This window comes from Saccopteryx bilineata, chromosome 9, assembly GCF_036850765.1.
Source record: "Saccopteryx bilineata isolate mSacBil1 chromosome 9, mSacBil1_pri_phased_curated, whole genome shotgun sequence".
NCBI lineage: Eukaryota > Metazoa > Chordata > Mammalia > Chiroptera > Emballonuridae > Saccopteryx > Saccopteryx bilineata.
In genome coordinates, this window is record NC_089498.1 from 75,688,508 (window position 1) to 75,701,250 (window position 12,743).

At 41.3% G+C, this 12,743-nt stretch overlaps 1 protein-coding gene and 1 non-coding gene across 7 annotated transcripts in view; one reads left to right on the top strand and one right to left on the bottom strand.

The window, feature by feature from the left end:
- Positions 1 to 12,743, top strand: part of FAM149B1 (family with sequence similarity 149 member B1) — a 98,779-nt gene that overhangs the window by 64,762 nt on the left and 21,274 nt on the right. The gene's annotated exons all lie outside the window — the stretch shown is intronic.
- TRNAD-AUC (transfer RNA aspartic acid (anticodon AUC)) lies at positions 1,950 to 2,025 on the bottom strand. Its single transcript has one exon. It is a non-coding gene; the product is annotated as a tRNA-Asp (tRNA).

The following is a 12,743-nucleotide window of genomic DNA, read 5'->3' on the forward strand; positions in this document are numbered from 1 at the left end:
TCTCATGTCATCCTTTTCTTTGTTCCTGTGTGTAAAACCAGTAGCCGCGGCCACCATTACAGCAGCCTGGCCCATGCAGGTTCGCATTAGATTTGGACAGATGGTAATGAAACAATGGAGCCAAGAACTGGTGGGCCATTAGCTTTAATCCTAGCTTGCACCCAACGGGCAAGTAATAACACACACTGGGCTCCAAAACCCACTCATTCGGTGCTCACAAAGCCACTGACTTATCCAAGTTTCTTAGAATCAAAGGTTTCTAGCTTACCAGTCTCATTCACCTCTGTTCCCCATCTCCTTCCTTCTCCCTACACAAACTCTGCACAAACTGGCTTCTCTTTCAACACTCCACCATCTTGCTGCCTCTCCTGGCCTCCTCCACGTGGCCTATCTCTGCTGTCCTTTTCTGTTCTCCCCTCTAATGCTAATCTCAGGACCCGAGAGAGCAAGTTTCTGGTCTGCCCCACTTTATAGTGCAGAAATCAAAACCTTTAATCCAATATACAAAATAGGGAAGTCTCTAATACAAAGTCACTTATCTGAGGCATGATGGGATTGCACCACTCCACATCAAAAAGGATGGGAAAGGCTTCGTCCTAAAACCAAGCCCCAGGCTACAAGGATCCTGCCTGCCCACAGCCCGCCCCCAACACACATTAATATCACTTGGGTGATGGTTTCCATATGGGCAGCACCATCTTTAACAAAATGAGCATAATATATTTTATCTGCCCAATACTGTGTATGTCTTTTTTTCCTCTGGCTGCTTTTAAGATTTTCTTTTTATCACTAGTTTTGAGCAATCTGATTATGCTTTGCCTTGATGTAATTTTCTTCATGTTACTTCTGCTTGAAGTTTGTTGAGCTATTTGGATTTGTGGGTTTATTTTATTTGGAAAGTTTTTAGCCATTATTTCTTCAGGTATTTTTTCTGTCCCCCCACCATCCCTCAGGACTGTAGTTACTCCTATATTTTGATCCCTCAGATACTTTAATTTTTTTGGACTTTTTTCTCTGTGTATATAATTTTGGATAGTTATATTGTTGTTTCTTGTTGATCAAATAAGTTTGTAAATATTATATACATGTTTGCTCGCTTATAGTTTGCATTGGATGTGGGGGGACAGGCTGTAAGCAGGCGGGATCCTTATAGACTAAGGCTTAGTTTTAAGACTAAGCCTTTCCCCCCCCTTTCTGATGTGGGGTGGTGCATTCTCATGAGGAATCCCATTATGCCTCAGATAAGTGACTTTGTATCAGAGACATCTTTGTTTGTATATTGGATTAAAGGTTTGGATTTCTACACTATGAAGTGGGGCAGACCTGGAGTTTGCTCTCCCTCGGTTCTTGAGATTAGTGTTAGAGGGGAGAGCAGAGAGAGGCCACGTGAAGGAGAGGAGAGGTACCCAAGATGGCAGAATGCTGAAGGAGAAGCCAGTTTGTGTAGAGAGAAGGAGATGGGGAACAGAGGTGAATAAGGCTGGTGAGCTAGAAACCTTTGATTCTAGGAATTTCGGATAAGTCAGTAGCTTTGTGAGCACTGAATGAGTGGGTTTTGGAGCCCAGTGTGTGTTTTTACTTGCCCGCCAGTGCAAGCTAGGATTAAAGCTAATGGCCCACCAGTTCTTTTTTTTTTTTTTTTCTTTTTTCTGAAGCTGGAAACAGGGAGAGACAGTCAGACAGACTCCCGCATGCGCCCGACCGGGATCCACCCGGCACGCCCACCATGGGGCGACACTCTGCCCACCAGGGGGCGATGCTCTGCCCATCCTGGGCGTCGCCATGTTGCGACCAGAGCCACTCTAGCGCCTGGGGCAGAGGCCACAGAGCCATGCCCAGCGCCCAGGCCATCTTTGCTCCAATGGAGCCTTAGCTGCGGGAGGGGAAGAGAGAGACAGAGAGGAAAGCGCAGTGGAGGGGTGGAGAAGCAAATGGGCGCTTCTCCTGTGTGCCCTGGCCGGGAATCGAACCCGGGTCCTCCGCACGATAGGCCGACGCTCTACCACTGAGCCAACCGAATAGGGCTGAAGTATGCCATTGGTATTTTAATAGGAATTGCATTGAATCTATAAATTGCTTTGGGTAATATAGACATTTTAATGATGTTTATTCTTTCTATCCATGAAAACGGTATATGCTTTCACTTATTTGTATCTTCCTCGATTTCTTCTTTGTTTTGTTTTGTTTTTGTAACAGAGACAGAGAGAGTCAGAGAGAGACTGATAGAGACAGGCAGACAGGAAGCGAGAGAGATGAGAAGCATCAATTCTTTGTTGCGGCACCTTAGTTGTTCATTGATTGTTGCACATTGATTTCTCATATGTGCCTTGACTGGGGGGCTACAGCAGACCGAGTGTATCCCTTGCTCGAGCCAGTGACCTTGGGCTTAAGCTGGCAACCTCCAGGTCTCGAACCTGAATCCTCCACGTCCCAGTCTGACGCTCTATAAACTGCACCACCACCTGGTCAGGCCTTGATTTCTTTTTTCAATGTCTTATAATTTTCCAAGTACAAGTCTTTTACCTTCTTGGTTAGTTTACTCCTAGGTACTTTATTTATTTATTTATTTATTTTTGTAATAGTGAAGGGGATTTTTTCCTTAATTTCTCCTTCAGACACTTTATTGTTGGTGTACAAAAATGCCACTGATTTCTGAATATTAATATTATATCCTGCCACTTTGCTGAATTCATTTATCAGGTCTAGTAGTTTTTTTTGTTTCTCTTTTTTTAAATTTTATTTAGACAATTAATTTTAACAGGGTGACATTAATAAACTAGTACATAGATTTAGAGAAAACATCTCCAGATCATTTTGACATTTCATTATGTTGTATACCCATCACCCAAAGTCAAATTGTCTTCCGTCACCTTCTATTTGGTTTTCTTTATGCCCCTCCCCTCCCGCACCCCCTCCCTTTTTTCCCTTGCTGTCCCCCTGGTAACCCCCACACTCTTGTCCATGTCCCTGAGTCTCAATGTTGTGTCCCACCTATGTATGAAATCATACAGTTTTTAGTTCTTTCTGACTTAATTATTTCACTCAGTATAATGTTATCAAGGGCCATCCATGTTCTTGTAAATGATCCGATGTCATCATTTCTTATGGCTGAGTAGTATTCCATAGTACATATGTACCACATCTTCTTTATCCAATCATCTATAAAGGGCTTTTTGGTTGTTTCCATGTTTTGGCCACTGTGAACAATTCTGCAATGAACATGTGGCTGCATGTGTCTTTACGTACCAGTGTTGTTGTTTTTTTTTAATTTTTATTTATTTCAGAGACAGAGCGAGAGTCAGAGAGAGGGATAGACAGAGACAGACAGACAGGAACAGAAAGAGATGAGAAGGATCATTCATCAGTTTTTCATTGCAACACCTTAGTTGTTCATTGATTGCTTTCTCATATATGCCTTGATTGGGGGGGGGGCTACAGCAGACCGAGTAACCCCTTGCTCGAGTCAGCGACCTTGGGTCCAAGCTGGTGAGCTTTTTGCTCACACCAGATGAGCCCGCGCTCAAGCTGGTGACCTCGGGGTCTCAAACCTGGGTCTTTCCGCATCCCAGTCTGACACTCTATCCACTGCGCCACCGCCTGGTCAGGCTGTACCAGTGTTTTTGAGTTTTGGGGGTAGATACCCAGTAGAGAGATTGCTGGGTCATATGGTAGTTCTTTTTTTTTTTTTTTTTTTTCATTTTTCTGAAGCTGGAAACAGGGAGAGACAGTCAGACAGACTCCCGCATGCGCCCGACCGGGATCCACCCGGCACGCCCACCATGGGGCGACGCTCTGCCCACCGGGGGCGATGCTCTGCCCATCCTGGGGATCGCCATGTTGCGACCAGAGCCACTCTAGCGCCTGAGGCAGAGGCCACAGAGCCATGCCCAGCGCCCAGGCCATCTTTGCTCCAATGGAGCCTTGGCTGCGGGAGGGGAAGAGAGAGACAGAGAGGAAAGCGCGGCGGAGGGGTGGAGAAGCAAATGGGTGCCTCTCCTGTGTGCCCTGGCCGGGAATCGAACCCGGGTCCTCTGCACGCTAGGCCGACGCTCTACCGCTGAGCCAACCGGCCAGGGCGGTAGTTCTATTCTTAATTTTCTGAGGAACCACCATACTTTCTTCCATAATGGTTGTACTACTTTACATTCCCACCAACAGTGAATGAGGGTTCCTTTTTCTTCACAGCCTCTCCAACACTTTTCATTACCTGTCTTATTGATAATAGCTAATCTAACAGGCGTGAGGTGGTATCTCATTTTAGTTTGTTTTTTTTTCCAGAGACAGAGAGTCAGATAGAGGGATAGATAGGGACAGACAGACAGGAACGGAGAGAGATGAGAAGCATCAATCATCAGTTTTTTGTTGCGACACCTTAGTTGTTCATTGATTGCTTTCTCATATGTGCCTTGACCGTGGGCCTTCAGCAGACTGAGTAACTTCTTGCTTGAGTCAGCGACCTTGGGTCCAAGCTGGTGAGCTTTTGCTCAAGTCAGATGAGCCCACGCTCAAGCTGGCGACCTCGGGGCCTCAAACTTGGGTCTTCCGCATCCCAGTCCGACACTCTATCCACTGCGCCACCGCCCAGTCAGGCTCATTTTAGTTTTGATTTGCATTTCTCTAATAGCTGGTGAAGATGAGCATCTTTTCATATATCTGTTGGCCATTTGTATTTCTTCCTGGGAGAATTGTCTGTTCATGTCTTCTTCCCATTTTTTTATTGGATTATTTGCTTGTTTGTTGTTGAGTTTTGTGAGTTCTTTGTATATTTTGGATATTAGGCCTTTATCTGTGATGTTGTTTGTAAATATTATCTCCCATTTAGTTGGCTGTCTGTTTTATTGTCAGTTTCTTTTGCTGTGCAAGAGCTTCTTAGTCTGATTTAGTCCCATTCATTTATCTTTGCCTTCACTTCCCTTGCCTTTGGAGTCAAATTCATAAAATGCTCTTTATGGCCAATGGCCATGAGTTTAGTTCCTAAGTTTTCTTCTATGTTATTTATTGTTTCAGGTCTTATATTTAGGTCTTTGATCCATTTTGAATTAATTTTGGTACAAGGGGACAAACTGTAGTTGAGTTTCATTCTTTGGCATGTGGCTCTCCAGTTTTCCCAGCACCATTTATTGTAGAGGCTTTCTTTTCTCCATTGTGTGTTTTGGTTTTTTGTTTTTTTTTTCAGGGACAGAGAGAAAGTCAGAGAGAGTGATGGATAGGGACAGACAGACAGGAACAAAGAGAGATGAGAAGCATCAATTATCAGTTTTTCGTTGCAACACCTTAGTTGTTCATTGATTGCTTTCTCATATGTGCCTTGACCATGGGCCTTCAACAGACCGAGTAACCCCTTGCTCGAGCCAGTGACCTTAGGTCCTAGCTGGTGAGCTTTTTGCCCAAGCCAGATAAGGCCGTGCTCAAGCTGGTGCCTCTGGGGTCTTGAACCTGGGTCCTCCGCATCCCAGTTCAACACTCTATCCACTGCGCCACCGCCTGGTCAGGCTGTTTTCGGCTCCTTTGTCAAAGATGATTTTTCCATGTATATGTGGTTTTATTTCTGGGCTCTCAATTCGTTTCCATTGGTTGTAGGTCTCTTTTTCTGCTAATACCATGCTGTTTTTATTATCATGGCTCTGTAATATAATTTGAAGTCAGGTATTGTAATGCCCCCAGCTTCATTCCTTTTCCTTAGGATTACTTTGGCTAGTCGGGGTTTTTCTAGTTCCTTATAAACCATATGATTTTTTGTTCCATTTCTTTAAAAAAAAATGACATTGGAATTTTGATGGGAATTGCATTAAATTTGTATATCGCTTTGGGTAATATGGTCATTTTGACTATATTTATTCTTCCCATCCAAGAACAAGGAATATTTTTCCATTTCATTGTATCTTTTTCAATTTCCCTTAACAATGCTTTGTAGTTTTCATTATATAGGTCCTTTACATTCTTTGTTATGTTTATTCCTAGGTATTTTTTTGTTGTTGTTGCAACCGTAAAAGGGATTATTTTTTTTAGTTCATTTTCCGATGTTTCATTGTTGGCATATAGGAAGGCAATAGACTTCTGTACATTAATTTTGTATCCTGCGACCTTACTATATTGGTTTATTGTTTCTAATAGTATTTTTGTGGAGTCTTTGGGGTTTTTTTTTTTTTTTGCACTTTTCTGAAGTTGGAAACAGGGAGAGACAGTCAGACAGACTCCCGCATGCGCCCGACCGGGATCCACCCGGCATGCCCACCATGGGGCGATGCTCTGCCCACCAGGGGGCGATGCTCTGCCCATCCTGGGCGTCGCCATGTTGCAACCAGAGCCACTCTAGCGCCTGAGGCAGAGGCCACAGAGCCATCCCCAGCGCCCGGGCCATCTTTGCTCCAATGGAGCCTTGGCTGCGGGAGGGGAAGAGAGAGACAGAGAGGAAGGCGCGGCGGAGGGGTGGAGAAGCAAATGGGCGCTTCTCCTGTGTGCCCTGGCCGGGAATCGAACCTGGGTCCTCCGCACGCTAGGCCGACGCTCTACCGCTGAGCCAACCGGCCAGGGCTTTGGGGTTTTTGATGTACAGGATCATATCATCTGCAAAAAGTGAAACTTTTACTTCTTCTTTCCCAATATGAATGCCTTTTATTTCTTTCTCTTGTCGATTGCTCTGGATAGAACTTCCACCACTATGTTGAATAAGAGTGGAGAGAGTGGGAAATCTTGTCTTGTTCCTGATTTTAGAGGAAAAGTCCTCAGTTTTTTGCCATTTAATATCATGTTCAGTGACAGTTTGTCATAAATGGCGTTTATTATGTTGAGATATTTTCCTTCTCAAAACCCATTTTGTTGAGTGTTTTAAACATAAAATGATGTTGTATTTTATCGAATGCCTTTTCTGCATCTATTGATAGGATCATATGGTTTTTGTTTTTTGTTTTGTTGATATGGTGCATTATATTAATTGTTTTACATATGTTGAACCATACTTGTGATTCCAGGATGAATCCCACTTGATCATGATGAATTACTTTTTAATGAGTTGTTGTATTCGATTTGCTAGTATTTTGTTTAGGATTTTAGCATCTGTATTCATCTGAGATATTTGTCTGTAGTTTTCATTTTTTGTGTTGTCCTTGCCAGGTTTTGGTATGAGGGTTATGTTGGCCTCACAAAATATTATGTTTGGAAGTATTGCTTCTTCTTCAATTTTTTGGAAGACTGAATAGAATAGGAACCAAGTCTTCTTTCAATGTTGGATAGAATTCACTAGTATAGCCATCTGTCCCTGGACTTTTATTTTTTGGAAGGTTTTTTTTTTTTTTTTAAAGTGTTTATTTTATTGATTTTAGAGAAAGAAAGGAAGAATGCAGTAGAAAGACAGGAACATCTGTTCTTGTATGTGCCCCAACCAGGGATTGAACTGGCAACCTCTGTGCTTCAGAATGACAGTCTAACCAACCAAGCCATCCAGCCGGGCACAATGCGTTGTTGTTGTTGTTGTTTTCTTTTATAAATTTGTATTTTTAAATCTAATTTTTTTTTATTTTTTACATTTTATTCATTTTTTTAGAGAGAGGAGACACAGAGAGAGAAAGAGACAGAGAGAGGAAAGAGATAGAAAGAACAGAGGGAGGAGCAGGAAGCATCAACTCCCATATGTGCCTTGACCAGGCAAGCCTGGGGTTTTGAACCGGTGACCTCAGCATTCCAGGTCAACACTTTTACCCACTGCGCCACCACAGGTCAGGCTGGAAGGTTTTTGATTGTTGTTTCTATTTCCTCCCTGCTTATGGGTCTGTTTAGGCTATTTACTTCTTCATGACTCAGTCTAGGAAGATTGTATTGTTCAAGGAATTCATCCATTTCTTCTAGATTGTTAAATTTGGTGGCATATAGTTTTTCAAAGTATTTTATGATAATTCTTTGTATATCTATGATATCTGTGGTGATTTCTCCTCTTTCATTTTGGATTTTGTTTATATGAGTCCTTTTATCATTTTCCTTGGTGAGTCTTGCCAAAGGTTTTTCAATTTTGTTGATCTTTGCAAAGATGAGCTCCTTGTTTTATTGATTTTTTTCTATAGTTTTTCTGTTCTCTATTTCATTTATTTCTGCTCTGATTTTTATTATTTCCTTTCTTTTGCTGGTTTTGAGTTGCCTTTGTTCTTCTTTTTCTGGTTCCTTAAGATGTGATATTAAGTTGTTTACTTGGGTTCTCTCTTTTTTGTTCATATAAGCCTGTAGTAATATGAACTTCCTTCTTATTACTGCTTTTGCTGCATCCCAGAGATTCTGATATGTCGTATTGTCATTTTTGTTTGTCTGTATGTATCTTTTGATCTCTGCTTTTATTTCTTCTTTGAACCACTCATTTTTTAGAAGTATGTTGTTTAATTTCCACATGTTTGTGGGTTTGTTTACTTCTTTTTTGCAGTTGAATTCTACTTTCAAAGCTTTATGGTCAGAGAATATACTTGGTATAATTTCAGTCTTTCTGAATTTGTTGATGTTAGTTTTGTGGCCCAACATATGGTCAATTCTTGAGAATGTTCCATGTACACTGGAGAAAAATTTATACTCTTGACGTTTTGGGATGAAATGTCCTGTAGATGTCTATTATAACCAATTGTTCTACTGTTTCATTTAAAGCCCATATTTCTTTATTGAGTTTCTGTTTGGATTAACGATCTAGAGCCATCAGAGGTGTATTGAGGTCTCTAAGTATTGTATTTTTGTCAGTTTTTATTTTTAGATCAGTTAGTAGATGTCTTATATACTTTGGTGCTCCTTTGTTTGGTGCAGATATATTAAGAAGTGTTATGTGTTCTTGATTCAATATCCCCTTTATCATGAAATGACCATCTTTGTCTGTGATTACCTTTGCTGTCTTATAGTAAGTATTGTTAGATATGAGTATGGCTAAACCTCCTTTTCTTTGGATGTTATTTGCTTGGAGAATCGTTTTCCAACCTTGCACTTTGAACTTGTTTTTATCCTTGTAGCTTAGATGTGTTTCTTGAAGGCAGCATACAGTTGGATTTCCTTTTTTGATCCATTCTGTTATTCTGTGTCTTTTTATTGGTGAGTTCAATGAATTTACATTAGTGTAATTATTGAAACTTGAAACTTGAGGGTTTTCAATTGCCATTTTATATATTGCTTTCTGATAGCTCTGTATCCTGTTTGGTTCTTCTCTTTTGTTTTTCTGTCATTTGTTTTTGTTTGGTTGTATTCCATACTTCTTTCCTGTGTTTCTTCTTTTTTTAAGCCATGTTTTTATGTAGTGGTTTTTTCAGGGGTGGTTACCATTAGGTAATAAAAAGGATATATATCATATTGATTGTAGTTCATTATCTCATGAGTGCTTCTGCACTCCATCTTCCTTTGCTACTGCTAATCTTTGTCCTCTCCCCTTTTTTGTTTTTATTGTTACAGATTAATCTTGTTTTTATTGTGATTTTGATGGAGCTTTTACTTGTAATTTTGTTTTGTTTTGTTCTTTGTATCTAGCTGAATAATCTCCTTTAGTATTTCCTGAAGTGGGGGTTTTCTGGTGATAAATTTCCTCATCTTTTCTATATCTGTGAATGTTTTTATTTCCCCTTCGTATTTGAAGGATAGCTTTGATGGATATAGTATTCTGGGCTAGAAGTTCCTCTCTTTCAGTACTTTAAATATTGGGGTCCACTCTCTTCTGGCTTGTAGAGTTTCTGCTGAGAAATCTGACAATAACCTAATGGGCCTTCCTTTATATGTTGTATTCTTCTTTTCCCTGGCTGCCTTGAGGATTTTTTATTTGTCATTGGTTTGTAATAATTTCATTATGATGTGTCTTGGAGTAGGTCTGTTTGGGTTAAGGTAATTCGGTGTTCTGTTTGCTTCTTGGATTCGAGGCTCTAAATCTTTCCACAGGCTTGGGAAGTTCTCATCTATTATTTGTTTGAATATGTTCTCCATTCATTTTCTCTCTCTTCTCCTTCTGATATACCCATTGCTGATATAGTTGCTCTTTCTGATGAAGTCAGACAATTCCTGTAGGGATTTCTCTTTTTTTTTTAATTCGTGAGTCTACTCTTCTCTCTGTAGTCTCTAGTTGCCTGTCTTCTATGTCACTATTCTCTCCTCTATTTGGCCTGTTCTACTAGCTAAGCTTGTTACCTCCTTTTTCAGTTCATGTATTGAGTTTTCCCATCTCTGTTTGATTCCTTTTCATAGTTTCTATTTCCTGATGATGTATTCTTTTTGTTCATTGAATTGTTTTTTGAGCTCTCTAAATTGCTTTTCCATGCTTTCTTGTATTTCCCTGAGTTATTTTAGGACTTCAACTTTTTATTCTCTGTCATTTAACTCCAAATTTTCCAAGCAATTGAAATTTTTTTCCTAGAGATTTTTTTATCATTTATCTGAGCTACATTTCTGTCTTTTGTATTCATGATATTTGATTTCTTTTTCCTTAATGGCATTTGAGAATGGTATTATTAATAACACTAATAAGAGATGATTAAAAAATAAAATAAAAATTGAAGAAATACAGTGAATAAATGAAAATTCTATTATGATAAGTGGAACAAAAACTATACAGAACAGGGAACCAGAGCTGGGGGAAATGACAAAGAGATAAAAAATGAAGTAAATCCTGACCTGTGGTGGCGCAGTGGATAAAGTGTTGACCTGGAAATGCTGAGGTCACCGGTTCAAAACCCTGGGCTTGCCTGGTCAAGGCACATATGGGAGTTGATGCTTCCAGCTCCTCCCCCCTTCTCTCTCTCTGTCTCTCCTCTCTCTCTCTCTGTCTCTCCTCTCTCTCTCTCTGTCTCTCCATCTCCTCTCTAAAATGAATTTTAAAAAGCACCTCTTACCTAAGAGTGTGCCTAGAAAAAAAATAATAAAGTAAAAAAGACACAAAATATCACAAAGAAAAATATGAATCCAGAATGAAATAATTTGTTGATAAATGATGATCAAATGAGAAAAAATAAAAAGAGGAAAAAAAGAGAAAGGAAGAAAAAAAAGGTTAAGGTTTTTGAAATGTAAACTTCATAAAAAAAAAACAAGAATGAAAAATGTAACACCAATGGATTATGAAGTTCAAAAGGAAAAGGAAAGAACAAAATGGAAAGAATATAAAATGACCAAAGTGGAAAAAAAAGATAAAAAATACAAGAAAAAAATGAAAATAAGTTATAAAAAATGTAATTTTTTCCTATTTTTGAGAGGTAGCTTTTTTTTTTCTTTTTTTTCCCAGCAGGTTGTGCTGTACTACAAGCTTTGCCCCTGTTGTGTTCTTGAGTAGATTTGCTGATATGTCACTATGGCAATGACATAGGCTGGGCCTCAGTCTCGTTGATAGGCCAGGTTTGTTAGGGTTTGCAAGCTCCAACAATAGAAGAGTCAGTTAGTTTTCCAGGTGCCTCTCCTCACATCTCTTCCTCCTGAGCTAGCAGCCTGGGGACTTAGCTGTGAGGTTGCCCCAGCCACTGCTCGCAGAGCAAGAGGCCTAAGAGCTGCTAAGTCCTTCCTCCAGCACCACTCTAAGCACAGTTCTGGGTAAGGCTGTGCCAACAAGAGCTGCCAGTGAAAGAAGTCAGGGCAGGGAGCTGATTGCTGATCAGGTGCCTTTTAAGGGCCCTTGGGCATGTCTAGTACACTTCAGTGCTCCGTGAGTCTAATCTCTACAGGATTTTCTCCTTTGTACCCTGTTTGGAAGCCTGCAGCTCAGTCCCCATGACTTCCGCAGAGCATTCGGAGGTCTGCTCCCGCCCACTTAGGTGCACAATGCCTGTGATCTCAGTCAGTGTTGGAAATGCAGGAATGCTCTTTGTGACCTGTATCAGCTTGTGGAGGCGCTCCACCCGTACAGGGATCCTGGCCCTTGTGCACTTCCTGTGCTGTTGGTCGGGAAGCTGGGACCACACAGAAACACTGGCTACAGCCCACACAGAAGTCCACTGCTGACAATCTCGGGCCTAGCCCCCTGCCTACGAATGCATGTGCCCACGCTGAGGTGCCAGGTGGAGCCACTCGCACACCACCCACGATCATGGACCGGGAGCACACAAAGCCCAAAGTGGCTCCAGTGCCAGCCTCCGCGGGCAACCCAATCCGGCAACCTCTGTCAGAGTCTGCTGCCCCGCACTAGCCCCGCGTCGCGATCTCAGGCCAAGCCGTCACGCTCTCTCCTCTGCTTGATCATCCGCCCTAGCCCAGCTTCTTCCCTCTGCCCCAGACCCTCCGCTTCACTTGGTTCCAGACAAAAGCAGCCCTTCCTCAGATCAGTGAGAAAAGCAGAATACTCTGTTCTCTGTCTTATTTCCTTCAGAGTGGATTATATATTCTGCCGCCTTTTCGCCCAATCATACCTTTGTCTGGTGTGTGTATATTTCATATGCTCCTGAGATTGTCTCTAGTTGTTGAATTTGTTGAAATTTCAGGGGGAGATATCAGGAGCACCCCTCACAGCGCCATTTCTCTGATGTCACCTGGGTGTAGTAGGGTTTTTTTTGTTGTTTTTTTGGGTGTAGTAGTTTTTTGACTGAGACTTTAGGGTTTTCTATGTACACTATCATCAGCAAATAATGATAGTTTTACTTCTTCTTTTCCAATTTGGATGCCTTTTATTTCTTGTTCTTGTCTGACTGCTGCGGCTAGGACTTCCAGAACTATGTTGAATAACAGTGGTGAAAGAGGGCACCCCTGCCTTGTTCCTGATCTTAAGGGGATTGCTTTTAATTTTTGTCCACTGATTATGATGTTGGCAGTGGGTTTGTCAT